General features: G+C 41.1%; 1 pseudogene; it reads left to right on the plus strand.

The window, feature by feature from the left end:
* Nucleotides 1-298: 298 nt before the first annotated feature.
* The window catches only part of LOC147425265 (2,3-bisphosphoglycerate-independent phosphoglycerate mutase-like), a 52,116-nt pseudogene continuing 39,795 nt past the window's right edge, over nucleotides 299-12,619 (plus strand).

Raw genomic sequence — 12,619 nt, forward strand, 5'->3', positions numbered from 1 at the left:
TTTAAAAAAAAAAAACATAAAAGTGGAACAACAAACAATTAATAACATTGACATCTTGTATTATTACGAACATTGAGCTTGACAAACCTCTAACCCTCCTCGTGGTTTTTTGCAAGGTACCCCTTTGAAGCACTACGATCAGTATCTCATTCTTTCGAGGTACACCTCTGAACCATGGCAATCGGTAGCCTCTCTCTCTCTCTCTCTCTCTCTCTCTCTCTCTCTCTCATCCGTTCATAAATTTTTTCACTTGAGAAATATTGAAATGGCATTTATAGTTTCCAATATTTTGCTCGAGAAATATTTAGAAGAGTTACGACAACAAGTAGTGGATGCCTCACTGGCATCTGGAGGGGGGCGTATGCATGTAACTATGAATTGCTATGAGGTACCTTGTGATTACCAAATACCGATAGTTGCCTTTTAGTTTGAAAGGGCTTGCTAAGATTTCAATATGGGTCTTAATGCATCCATGCAAACACCTTAAGAGCCAAGACAAGATCAATAGGAATTGTCACTGTTGATTGTTTCACTTTGATTTGGGTCTGCAATGCAGTCTTGAAGATTTAGTTTTGTTGGGACTTTGTGAAATAGAATGACTGGAATGTGGTAAAAAGAGGCTGGGATGCACAAGTTCTGGGAGAAGCTCCTCACAAGTTCAAGAATGGTATAAAAGCTCTTATGCAATTGAAGGCAGATAATCCAAAATTCAATGACCAATACTGTCCTCCATTTGTGACTGTGGACAAAAATGGTGTTGGTCCAATTGTTGATGGTGATGCAATTGTAACCTTCAACTTTAGAGCAGACAGAATGATCATGTTGGCAAAAGCTCTCGAGTATGCAAACTTTGATACCTTTGATAGGGTGCATGTGCCCAAAATTCACTATGCGGGTATGCTTCAATATGATGGCGAGTTGAAGCTCCCTAGCAAGTACTTGGTGAGCCCTCCCGAAATTGACCGAACATCAAGTAAATACTTCACGGAGAAAGGACTCCGAACCTTTTCATGCAGGTACAGTTGGAAGAGGCCTGACGAGTCAGCTTTCTGTTGTTAATCCTCATGCCAAGGAGGGCTATGCAATATATTTAGAAATTAATCGTTTTGGGTGCTTGAGACAGCGAGACAGTGAAGTTTGGACATGTTACATTCTTCTGGAATGGGAATCGATCATGCTTATTTGATAGCAAGCTAGAGACCTATGTGGAGATACAGAGTGACCAAGGTATCACTTTTAATGAAAAGCCTGGCATGAAATCCCTCCAAATTGGTGAGAGAGCCAGGGATGCAATTTTAGGTGGCAAGTATGATTAGGTAGACTTCAATAACATTTACAAGTTCATGGTTAAGAATTTTCTTCTTGATTGATGTCGTATCAGGCTATTTGTGCTTGTAGGTGCGGATGAATCTTCCAAATGGGGACATGGTGGGTCATACAGGTGATATGAAGGCCACAATTGTGGGGTGTGAAGCTGCTGATAAGGCAGTTAAGCAGCTATTCTAGTCTCTCTCTTTCTTTATCACCCAAGTGGTAGCTTGGTATCTTGGTTTCCTCTTTGTAACATATATGTCTGAAGTCCTAGGCTTGTCATAGAGTTCTTTGGCACACAAAACTACATGTTCAAGAGCATAGTTTAAAATATTACAATATCCAAAAGGACGGTACACTCCCAAGCTACGTAGTTGATAAATAGCTGTTCTCAAATTGGATCAAAAACACCTCAAGGCAAGGCTTGAATAACATCGTCAATTCTAGAAATAAGTCTCTCAGCATTGGCAATTTGTCCGACCATCTTGGCATCTACAACTCTAGTGTCGATTATCATTCGTTTGACACTATCGTGTTGATTGTTGATATTGTAGAGTTGAAACTTCTCGAGCTTCAACTTGTCTGCAAGTTCAAACCAGAACAAGGAACTCTCATACATGGACTTTGGTAAGCTTGATCAAACAATCTGTTGCATCTCTCCTTGCAAAAGCTGATTTATGGAATTCCCTAAGACTAACCGACTCCAAGAGGGAACAAAGCCCAAAGAAGGAATAAAGCCCAAAGCTTTGAACAGATGAGGAATGTCATCTTCCTGCCATTGACACCTAGGGTATTTGCCGTTTGGGACACCGATACTCTCAACGTTTTGACCTGTTCAAATGGCTTTTGATCTCTCCCTCTTAATACAAAATCTGATGCTTTTACTGGGGAAAAAAAAGAGCATAGTTCATACTAAACTTCAAGAATTGCAAACTTGATGGTTTGTAGTACTTGGTAGACTTTTTATTGAGCATCATGAACACATTCATATTTGTGATGAATTAGATTGAAAAGAATTCACCTTCGAATTTTGAAACTGTTTCTCACATTTTCAGCCATGACCTATACTACTACATTCCGCTCCAGCCATAGCGTGGGCTCTCCACTGTGTCTCGTCACATAATCCTTGAGCATTGAGAGTCACTTATCCATATAGTTCATCACATGTATCTTTTGGTCCCATACATCATATTTGACCACCCAAAACGATAATAAAAAATCACATGTACCTTTGGTCCTACAGGTCATATTTGTCCATCGAGGACGATAATAAACAAGTGCAAGAATCACAATGGCTTTCTAAAATAATTAGAACGTGATAAAAATCATTAGATTGAGTTTAAGTAGAATCATTGTTCAAGAAAGGATTGACTCAGCTTAGCTTTGAGCTAGTTGAAAATGGAGACTACCTGGTTGCAAACCATAGTAAAGAGAAGAAAAACTAGTGAAATATGTGAGAAAATAATTCAAAAATCTTACAAATTTAAATTTATGCTAGTATTGGATACAACAATACAATATCTTTGTGGTGCAAGCAAGTCTTACTTAGTTCCGTTGTCGCCTCACACGTCTTGGAAAGTGTATGTGCTATTGCCCCACTTTGTTCCACACACTTGAGGGATTTGGGCCCAACGCCAAGAGAAGAAGAAACATCAACCTTAGGTAGGCTCGAAGCGCTCCTTGTGCGGAGTGGAGACACATGATCAAGAACGAGGGCACTATCGGGTCCCAAAAAAGATGCAGCTGTATCACGATGCACTATCTTTTGTAACTCTGTAAAAACAAAAAGGAAAGTCACATTATTCCCAAGCACATATCAACCATTTTCTATAAGTTAGCAAGCTATTGAGTCACCATTTTCAAACTCCATCGAGCGAACATCACTAGATTCATCGCACATAGGTTCAACGTTGTCATCGTAGCCATCATAATGTCCATCGAGTGGATTTCGCGAGGAAGAAGAGGCAGCCATATTAAGAGAGGATGGTAAATAATGTTCACACAATTATTACTTGCTGTGTTCAAAAGAAGCAAAGGGTAAAGCACTTGCTTTAGCTAAAGGATGAATAAGTTCATGCAAATAATACTTCACACAGTCACAAGCATCTTAGGATAATTAAGGGAGAGGAATGTTTTTGAACTGATTTTTGAAGCAACAAGCCCACTTATATACTACAAGCTCCCTTGCCTTTCTCAACGGTACACTATATCTTAAAGCTAACCTACTATCACATTTATCAAATGGATTTGACATATTTAGACACATACAACAGGTGACATCAAATTCAAAGGGATTAATGAACTAGTGGACAAGTGTGTGTTGGTGGTCTAGCGTTCCCACCACACTCATGTGTTGAACACCATAGAAATAACGAATGAACGAGCCTAAAATTTTCCCTTGAGAAACTCAGCGAAAAGAAATTTGCATGCTCGAGAAAATGATTTTTCCTGAGCACTTGGTCGGGAAAAGATTTTCGAAAACCAATACTCATCGTAAATTGTGTGTCGTCTTGATAGTGTGCCGGTTTCAATTTTGAAAACGCCGCTCGAGGGCACGATAGTATTTGGGAAAAAGGAAAAACGTTGCCCTAGAATAGACAAAAAATAGTGTTGAAATTTTGTAAAGTAGCCTAATTTTTTGAAATTCCTCTCTAGTGTTCGGGGAAAATATGTGTCGTCTTAATATCGTGCCGTTTCCAATTTTAAAACTACCGATTGAGGGCATGGAAAAAGGAGAAGTGCTATCCCAAATTATACAAAAATAGTGTTAAAATATTTAAAAAATAGTCTAATTTTTTGAAGTTTTCTCTTGAAATATTTTCATACCATAGCCTGGACATTGCCAAGCAATATTTGGGGAAAATATGCCTCGGGTTAACACCATACCATTTTGAATGCCAAAAATGCCGAGAAATTCTAAACACTATGCTAATTTTTTGATGGGTTTTTACACTATTTTTCTCTCTTTTGGGGTTGAGAGCATTTTCAAAATTGAAAACAGTATGGTATTAGGTCAAGCCACATTTCTCCCTAACAAAATTTTTCGAGAGGAAATTTTGAAAAATTAGGTACTATTTTTTGCGTTTTTACATTATTTTTCTCTCTTTTGAGGTTGACAAGATTTTCAAAATAAAAAACGGCATGGTATTCAGTTGAGACACATTTTCCCTTGACAATGCCTACAACGAAACACTATCTCTCTTTTGAGATTCACAGCATTTTCGAAATCGAAAACGACATGCAATATTCGGGAAAAACCATTTTCCCAAACATGCAAAATACCTTTCCTTATTTTTGCAAAGAGGAAAATTTAGAAAATTACCTTAATTTTTTAGGTTTTTAACACTATTTTCCTCTATTTTTGAGCGGAATTTCTCCTTTTCCCCTTGTTCCCAACACTAAGCCCAACGCTTTAGCAGGTCAAAAAAAAGAGTGGAAAGAAATTCCAGGAATGGTCCCCGTTAACGCTACACTTATAGATGCCGTGGGGCGCTCGGTAGGCGGTGGGGGCTGTTGGCGGCTGAAATGAGCCCTTGTGCCCAACACTTTAGCAGGTCAAAAAAAAGAGTGGAAAGAAATTCTAGGAATGGTCCCCATTAACGCTACAATTACAGAGGCAGTGGGGCACTCGGTAGGCGGTGGGGGCTTTTGGCGGTTGAAATGAGCGCGTGGGTGGCTCCCCCGGCGTCGGGTCCAATGCAGAAACGCTCCCGTGCTTTCTTTTCTACTATGTACACCATCTAATAATTTCCTCATTTTCGGCTAAGGACCAACCTACAGATTTGCAGAATCCCGACTACTTTCGCCAAGAAGCCAGATAGGCCTATATAGGCGTTGAGAAAAGTGAAAATATTTACTTTAGCAATAGCAAACCTTCAAAAACCTGTTTTCGTATTTTGCGAGGCAAATTTAACCCCGTTTCTGGTCTTTTAAACGCTGCATAATTCAGTAGCACAACGATAAAAAAACATTTTATCAGGTAGAGCCTGGAAAGACACAAAGATAAGAACATCTTTTCAATAAAATAGAAATAATGTTATTTTTAAATAAGGCTAACTAAGCCAAGCAGTGTTCGGGAAAAATGTGCCTCAGCTTAGCGTTGAGCCGGTTGCAAATTCAAAGTAGCCGGTTGCGGGGAGGGCAAGAAGGAGAAAATTCTGCTTAAAATACATGAAAAAAAGTGTAATTTTGCAAAAATACTGGCTAGAATTGTAAAATTTCCGGTTCAAATTTGCCTTCGAGGGATTTTTGTATGTTTGTGAAAATGATTTTTCTCGAACACTGAAGCCAAGGCATAAAAGATTCGCCTGACGTGCGCGCTCCCTCCCTCTGGCAGACGGCAAGTGGAAAAGCTTGCAATCACGTCCACAAACGCGTGGACAGCGTGCAGAAGACGACAGAGTGAGGGGACTCCTTTACATTGCGCGCACCTGCAGCCCGCGCCTGCAGCCCAAAGCCCAATACTTTCTTCTTTTCCCACGCGATGCCATGCGAAATTCTGCTTGCAGGGGTTTACTCACTCTTCTTGACTGCATTTATTGCAACGTTGGATTGCTTGCACAGCTTGCAGAGGCTCGCGAGTTCACCTGCAGGGACACGATACACCTATTGTCGCACGCCTATAAGCACCATATCAAAGACGTGCAGGGTAGCCCTAGTCGCTGAGTACCGTCGCTTCGCCGAGTATCTCTAAGCCTTTAAAGCTGTGCAAAGTACAACCTCCACATGGACGCCATAGGTTGTAGGACGCCCAAGCGAGCCCAACACTAAGGCTTTAGCAAGCCAAAAAGTCAAGACATATTAGGATATGAAATGAAAATGAAATAAACATTTAAAGTAAGTCTCCATCATGCATTGAAAACAATAAAAGTCTCCTTAACCCAACACAACAAAGGTTTCCCTTAGAAAGCAAAAATATACAAAAAAAAAAACCCCAAAACCCCTTCCCCCCTAATTTTTAGCCATAGATAACATTTGTACTTCTCATCTTTCACAATTGATACAAAATCTTCCAATTCTTTCTTAACCATACATGCTATCTCTTCTTGCCCTCTTTGTTGCTTGAGATTCTTTGACCACATCAATGAATGTACATTGTAATCCCCCAAGCCGTTAATCCTTTGTGTATTATGCTCCCAAGTTTCAACAAGAAGTACAACATCAGCTTTGCTTGTTAGTTTACCAATGCCAACCCCCATATTCCATGGGTATTCATTACAGTTCCAAAAGCATATTTTCAATTGTAACTCGGCCTCATAGGTCGCACATTCCTATTTGCTTGAGGAACTTTCCTCCTCCTTGGGCACATTTTGTTCATGAGAGATCTCCTTGTTTTTTTTATTCTTTTCCTCATATGCCTTGCGACACATATTTTGTTGCTTAATAGTGCGATCTTCACATTAAAAAAAAAATTGTATCCCTCAAATAGATCCAACTATTATCAAGGACAATTTACGGTCTTTTGCAACGATACCAAGTACTCCATGATCATGGTTTTCAATGTCATTGATTGAGTGGTTGTGTTGCTATCTCCACACTTCGGAGATTTTGAATCATTTTCTACAATGTTTGTGGACCTTGTTGAAGAAGAAGAACCCTTGTGTGTGCCGAAAGACATTGTATGTAAAATAAGAAATGAGAGTCAACTTTTTTAAACTTGTTCATTTTGAAAATGCTCTTACAAAAACACATTTCATAACTTTGAAAAGTTCTGTTTTTACATCAATGCATAGAGGGCGTCGTGCTCTTCAATTGAGGCTATAGATCACCCAAATCGGAGTGCGGATGAAGAAGTTATGGTCAAAACAGTGAAATATTGTCAGCTAGGTCAAAAAACGACTGCAAGAGAGAGAGAGAGAGAGAGAGAGAGAGAGAGAGAGAGAGAGAGAGAGAGAGAGAGAGAGATGGAATGTACAAAGTAGGAAGAGAAACAGAAATAGTTGGTCTAACGGTAAGGATTTGGCCTCTCAACCTGCGGGTTGTGGGTTCAAATCTCCCCTTGGGTCACACTCAAAGGGACACCTTGTGCTCATCTGGTGTTCATGTTGCTAGGGTCCTTGCCCTTGGACACTTGAGTGCATCCTCCTCTTGAGGTGGGTCACCCGAGGAGGAGGTTCCTAGCTGATTGCTACGAGTTCTCTCCGTCATTTCCAGCACGTGGTGCATCAATTAGGTGGCCATGGAGATGCTTATGCGAGGCTCTTGCCCGATTGTACACGGCCCTTGCCCAACCATGTAACATGGCTAATATTTGGAAGGGATAAGCACCTACCCCTATGGCCCCTTTGGTGTGTCGAAAAAACAAGAAGAAATAGATAGATAGAGAAAGAGAGAAGCCAATAGATTGGAGGGAGGGAGAGAGAGAGAGAGAGAGAGAGAGAGAGAGAGAGAGAGAGAGAGAGGATATAAAGCTAGAGAGAGAGAGTGGGAGGATATAAATCTAGAGAGAGAAAGAGAAAAATATAAAACTGGAGAGAGAGAAGAAGGAAATATCTATTTATACTATATATAAAGCGGGGAGGAATTCGGACCCCTCCGTTGGCCACGTGTCACAAGAATGTTGATCCGGCGAGTGAGTTCTACAACCTGATTTGTCTCTCTCTCTCTCTCTCTCTCACACACACACACACACACACACACAAAGAGAGAGAGAGAGAGAGAGAGAGAGCACGACATAGGAGGGCCATTGCCCTGTGAGGTGAGTAGTTGTATGTTTGTGTTTCTTTCACAGTGCACATCGTGGCTCCATGGAGCAAGGGAGAAGGTGCGCGACGTGTCCAAGGTGGGATAGAGGATGCAGAAAGGGGGAGAAGGTGCAAGGAGGGGCAGAGGATGCGAGCACGGTAGAAGGTTCAGTCAAGGGCGCTGGGGGGGGGGATGTGGGGGATTTTTATAGCAAGTAGCAATGGCGTGAGTGAGCTCCAATGCAAGCATGGCAGGAGATGTGACGAGCGCGAGGCAGGGAGCTCCTTCATTGGATGAAAGCAATGAGCATGATAGACCATGCTCATGGCAGGACCTGTGATGATGGGAGGCAGCATTGCTTTGTGTCTCTCTCCACGACAAGCAGGAAGAAAGCTGGTTAATGCAAGTAGGAGGCGATGCATGCAGAGACAAAAGAGAGAGAGTTGTTTTTTGCAGATATGGAGAGAGGGTGTCTCTCCAAATGCAATCACGTACACTTGCAACTTGAAGGGATGTGCTCATGTGACCAAAAGAGCAATTATGCGTCAGGACAAGGAAGGGCTTGGAGAGAGGGGGGGGAGGGGGGGGAAAGAGGACGATCGTGATGGCAGTGAGGAGCAAGCTCGAGCAGTTAAACGACACGGAGACATGAGCGCCTGGATGATTGTGATGAGCTTGCAACCTCTAAATAGGGGATCTTGGCATGGATTTGCTACAGGTTGTGGAGGTGGTTGCAAGGCAGACATGCGTTGGTGTCCGAGGGATGACCCACAGGCGTGTGAAGGCAGGTGCAAGGTAAGCTTGCAAAGAGAGAGAGAGAGAGAGAGAGAGAGAGAGAGAGAGAGAGAGAGAGACGCTTGCCATTCTCTTCAATCCAATCACTCAATTTTATCTCCATTATGTATCCAAACTTTGCCATAGAGACCCAATCATTATAGTCCCATAGTTGTTTATATTTATACATCCCCTCCTTTATGCAAAGGCTTGATCCAATTAGTACTCCAATCACAAGGCATACCATGTTGAAATGCATGGTTGAACATATCACATATCCACTCATGTGTAAAATTTCCCGTCCATTTCTAGCTTGATATCTTGAAGATCTCTCCCTTTGCGAATGGCCAACTTTTGAGCTCATTGCACACAATCTTAATAGTAAAAAAAGAGGATATACATGGGAGTGAACCATAAAATGGCATTTTTTCCGCATTTGGTTGCTCATATAGTTACCTACAATGTTTGAACATATTCACAAACTCAAGTTACCAAAACTCTATCCCACTTGCCATTTCATGAACGGTTCATGCATGGAAAAATAGATTCTTGATCGTCTTCTTTGAGAATGGTCAGAATGCTTGACAAGAAAATGCCGCTACAAAATAGGCATGCTTCTCTTTAAAAGAGTTTTACTTATAGAGTTTCACGAATGGTTCATGCATGGAAAATAGCACAATACCTTAGATGCATAGAGCTTTCATTTAAGTCATGGGTTGCACGATTTTGACAACCAAAGCTCAAGTTATGGATTCTTTTTGTGAAGGGTTGTAGGGGTAGAGGCATCATTAAAAAATGAGGGTCATGTGTAAGGACCAATCCACCCCCATTACTTTTATAGTAGTCGGGACCAGTTGAAGTACACAACACAACCGGAATTGGTTGGCTTACTGTAGAGGTGTTGAGCATTCATTTGCATAGGCATAGGTTCAATCCTTGTTGGCATGCGCTTCTCTATTTACCCCCCTGAGGGTCTGCTTATTCGCCCCGCCTTTTGTTACAAAGCTTTTTGAATTTCCTATCGCGTATGAGCTGTGGAGCACCATTCGCGGCGTGTTCTTTTGCTACAAATGCGTGAAGTCATGATGCACCAGGTGCACCCTCTTCCGCCTCGAATGGCCATGCATAGCTCGTTTTAGAGGCGCCAAGATTTGGGCGTCTCTATCCTGGCTCTTCTACCCTATTGCACAACCTATTTCTCTAAAGGAGACAGTCCTCTACATGCAAAAATGCCCTTGCTTCTCTTTGTTTAAAGCTTTTGGCCTCTTTTAATAGCCTCTTTTCATTATTTTCTAACCAAACTTGACATGCATGCTATAATTTAGCAAAAAGACATGCAAAATATTTAACCTTAGAAAGCGAGTACTTGGCCTTCACAAACTTTACATCCAAGGATAGATTCTCGATCGTGAAATTGTCCTGCATGTTTTGATTTTATGATCAAAATGGCCTTTAAAGCACATTCTCATTAAAAGCATAATTGGTAACAATTTATGCTTCCTTTCTCGATGAGAAGTAAATCATAAGCATCCAAATTTCTAGGGGGATGGTCAGAATTAGAAACCTCAGCACAACGTACTAGAGCACAACGTACTAGAGTCATAAAGAACTTGTTTAAGAACAACTAAGATGCAATAGTTGATTTCTTGGGGGGGTTTCCTTCAAGGGTGGTAGCTTTGATGGAATCCGTGGCAGCCTCTTGACGGTACTCTATGTTTGGTAGTTTCATTTTGAGATTCTCTATGGTCTATTGGATGCCTTGGCTTGGTTTATGAGCAGGGCTTGGCATGTAATTTTTTGATATTTTAACTTTAATCTCACTCATATTTGTGAGTTTTGCCAAAAAAAAAGGGACATAAATCCCTAAAATACATGACTCCAATTGTTGACCCTTATAGTTGTGCTTTTAGGAAGGCTATGCATCTGACATTTTGCCTAAGATGAACATGCAGTGTCCTCCTCGTAGAAGTAGTTGTAGTGTGTGATAGTGCCATTGTCTTTGTCCTAATAACTAATATCTAATTCTCCTAAATGATTTTCTCATGTTAAACTGATCATTTAATATGGGGAATTGCAAGGGGAGAAAAAGCTAGAATATTGGTTAAGCTGGCAGACCGGCCATAGTAGGAATCAAAGGGGGGGCCATATGGAAAAGAGCAATGTGCAACAATGGGATGCAAAAGGGTTCAACCCATTAAGACTTCCAAAATTATAAGGTTCCAAAATTCAAGGTAAGTCCAAATGGTCAAGTTTAGTAGAATTGAATGCTTTGTGTGGGTACAAAAAAAACTTCATGACTCCTACATAGGAGGGGGCGAGTCCTGTAAGTAGGGGATGAGAGAGAAACACACACACACACACTCACAGGCTCTCCCTTTACACAAAGGGAATGAGGGACACATGTCAGCTCCCTAGCCCAGATGCCCACAAGGTGCACTCAAATCCTATTGGATGGCCATGGAGGTGGACCAATGCGAATTAGGCTAGTTGATTTAAAAACATTTAATAAAAGAACCAATAAGAATTAAGCTCTCTAGAAGACTATTGGACAGTCTCCCAAGGGGTCCAATGAGCGTTCAACAGCCCAATGGCTTGCCTGATTCCTATTGGCCAAAAGACAAAGGGGTCCAATGCGAGTTTAGTTGCATTAACTAAATACCTAAAGCTCTCATAAAAGGGGAAAAGGGGACACATGTCACAAGACTATCACTTATAATTCTTAAATCCTATTGGCTAAGCCTGGAGGGGTACAATGGGAAGCTAGCAAGAGGAATTAACAAGAGGGGTCGACCAAGAGAGAGAGAGAGGGGGCTGATTTTTCAAAGGCATTATTCCACACACATGCACACTAGCTTATGTGTGAAGCAAGAAGACTCTCTCTCTCCTTCTTTAATGGAAAGCTTATCATCTACTCAAGCTTGGAAAAGGGATGCCTACACCAACAACTCTTGGCTTTCCGATGTTGAAGCACTGTTTGAGCTACGTATGGTTGTTGTGGGATAGCTCGCTTGCTGAATTTCTCATTGCTTGTCATTGTAGGCCATTTTTTGACTTGCTATTTTTTTATGGAGCTTTGCTGTTGCCCTTGAAGATAAAAGATGCTGTTGATAAGCATATGGAGACCTACAGTTTTTGCTCCAAGTCATTGTCGATTGATTTGGGTAGCCATTTTCTTATTGTTGATGTAGAAGAAATATATACAAGAAGTCAATGATGAGGGTTTCTAGATTAGGGTCTAAAACTTGGATGACCAAAGGGAAAAAACCCAGTGGTAAAAAAGTGCCTTTGATATATGCTCTTATTGGAGTTGAGCATTTGGACTTGAAGTACCTGTCATGCAAGGTGAGTGCTTGGGAGAAACAAAGGAAGAGTATCTAATGAAAGTGCCAATTATGGGACACTCTATATGCTTATGAGAGATTTGTCAAACAAAAGCATGTAGTGTAAGAGATGGAGTTGATGGGTGCTCCAAGGAACAAATGTAGCACATGTGACATCAAAGGACGTCTCAATATCTTCCATGTTTCCAAGAAGGGTTTTTGATGTAGAAGCTTCTCCACTCATTCCTCACTGTATTAAGTGCGTGAGTGTCTTTTGAACTTCCTCCTTCATTTACCACTATACTACAATGACTTTGACTCTTATGCTCACCTATACCAGCATGAGCGACATAACATAATTATGCTCAACTCTTCCAGCTTGAGCAGTACCTAGAATAGCTAAAACGCTTATATCACAAAGAATATTACATAAAGGTTTGGGACTAAGCCTCGCTCACTTAGTGACTTAGCTGCTCGACTCTGACTTTTATTCCCTGTATTTTTAATCACGACTTGGACCTACCTGTTCA

The sequence above is a fragment of the Adiantum capillus-veneris genome, chromosome 25 (assembly GCF_014529385.1).
Source record: "Adiantum capillus-veneris isolate H3 chromosome 25, ASM1452938v2, whole genome shotgun sequence".
NCBI classification, from domain to species: domain Eukaryota; kingdom Viridiplantae; phylum Streptophyta; class Polypodiopsida; order Polypodiales; family Pteridaceae; genus Adiantum; species Adiantum capillus-veneris.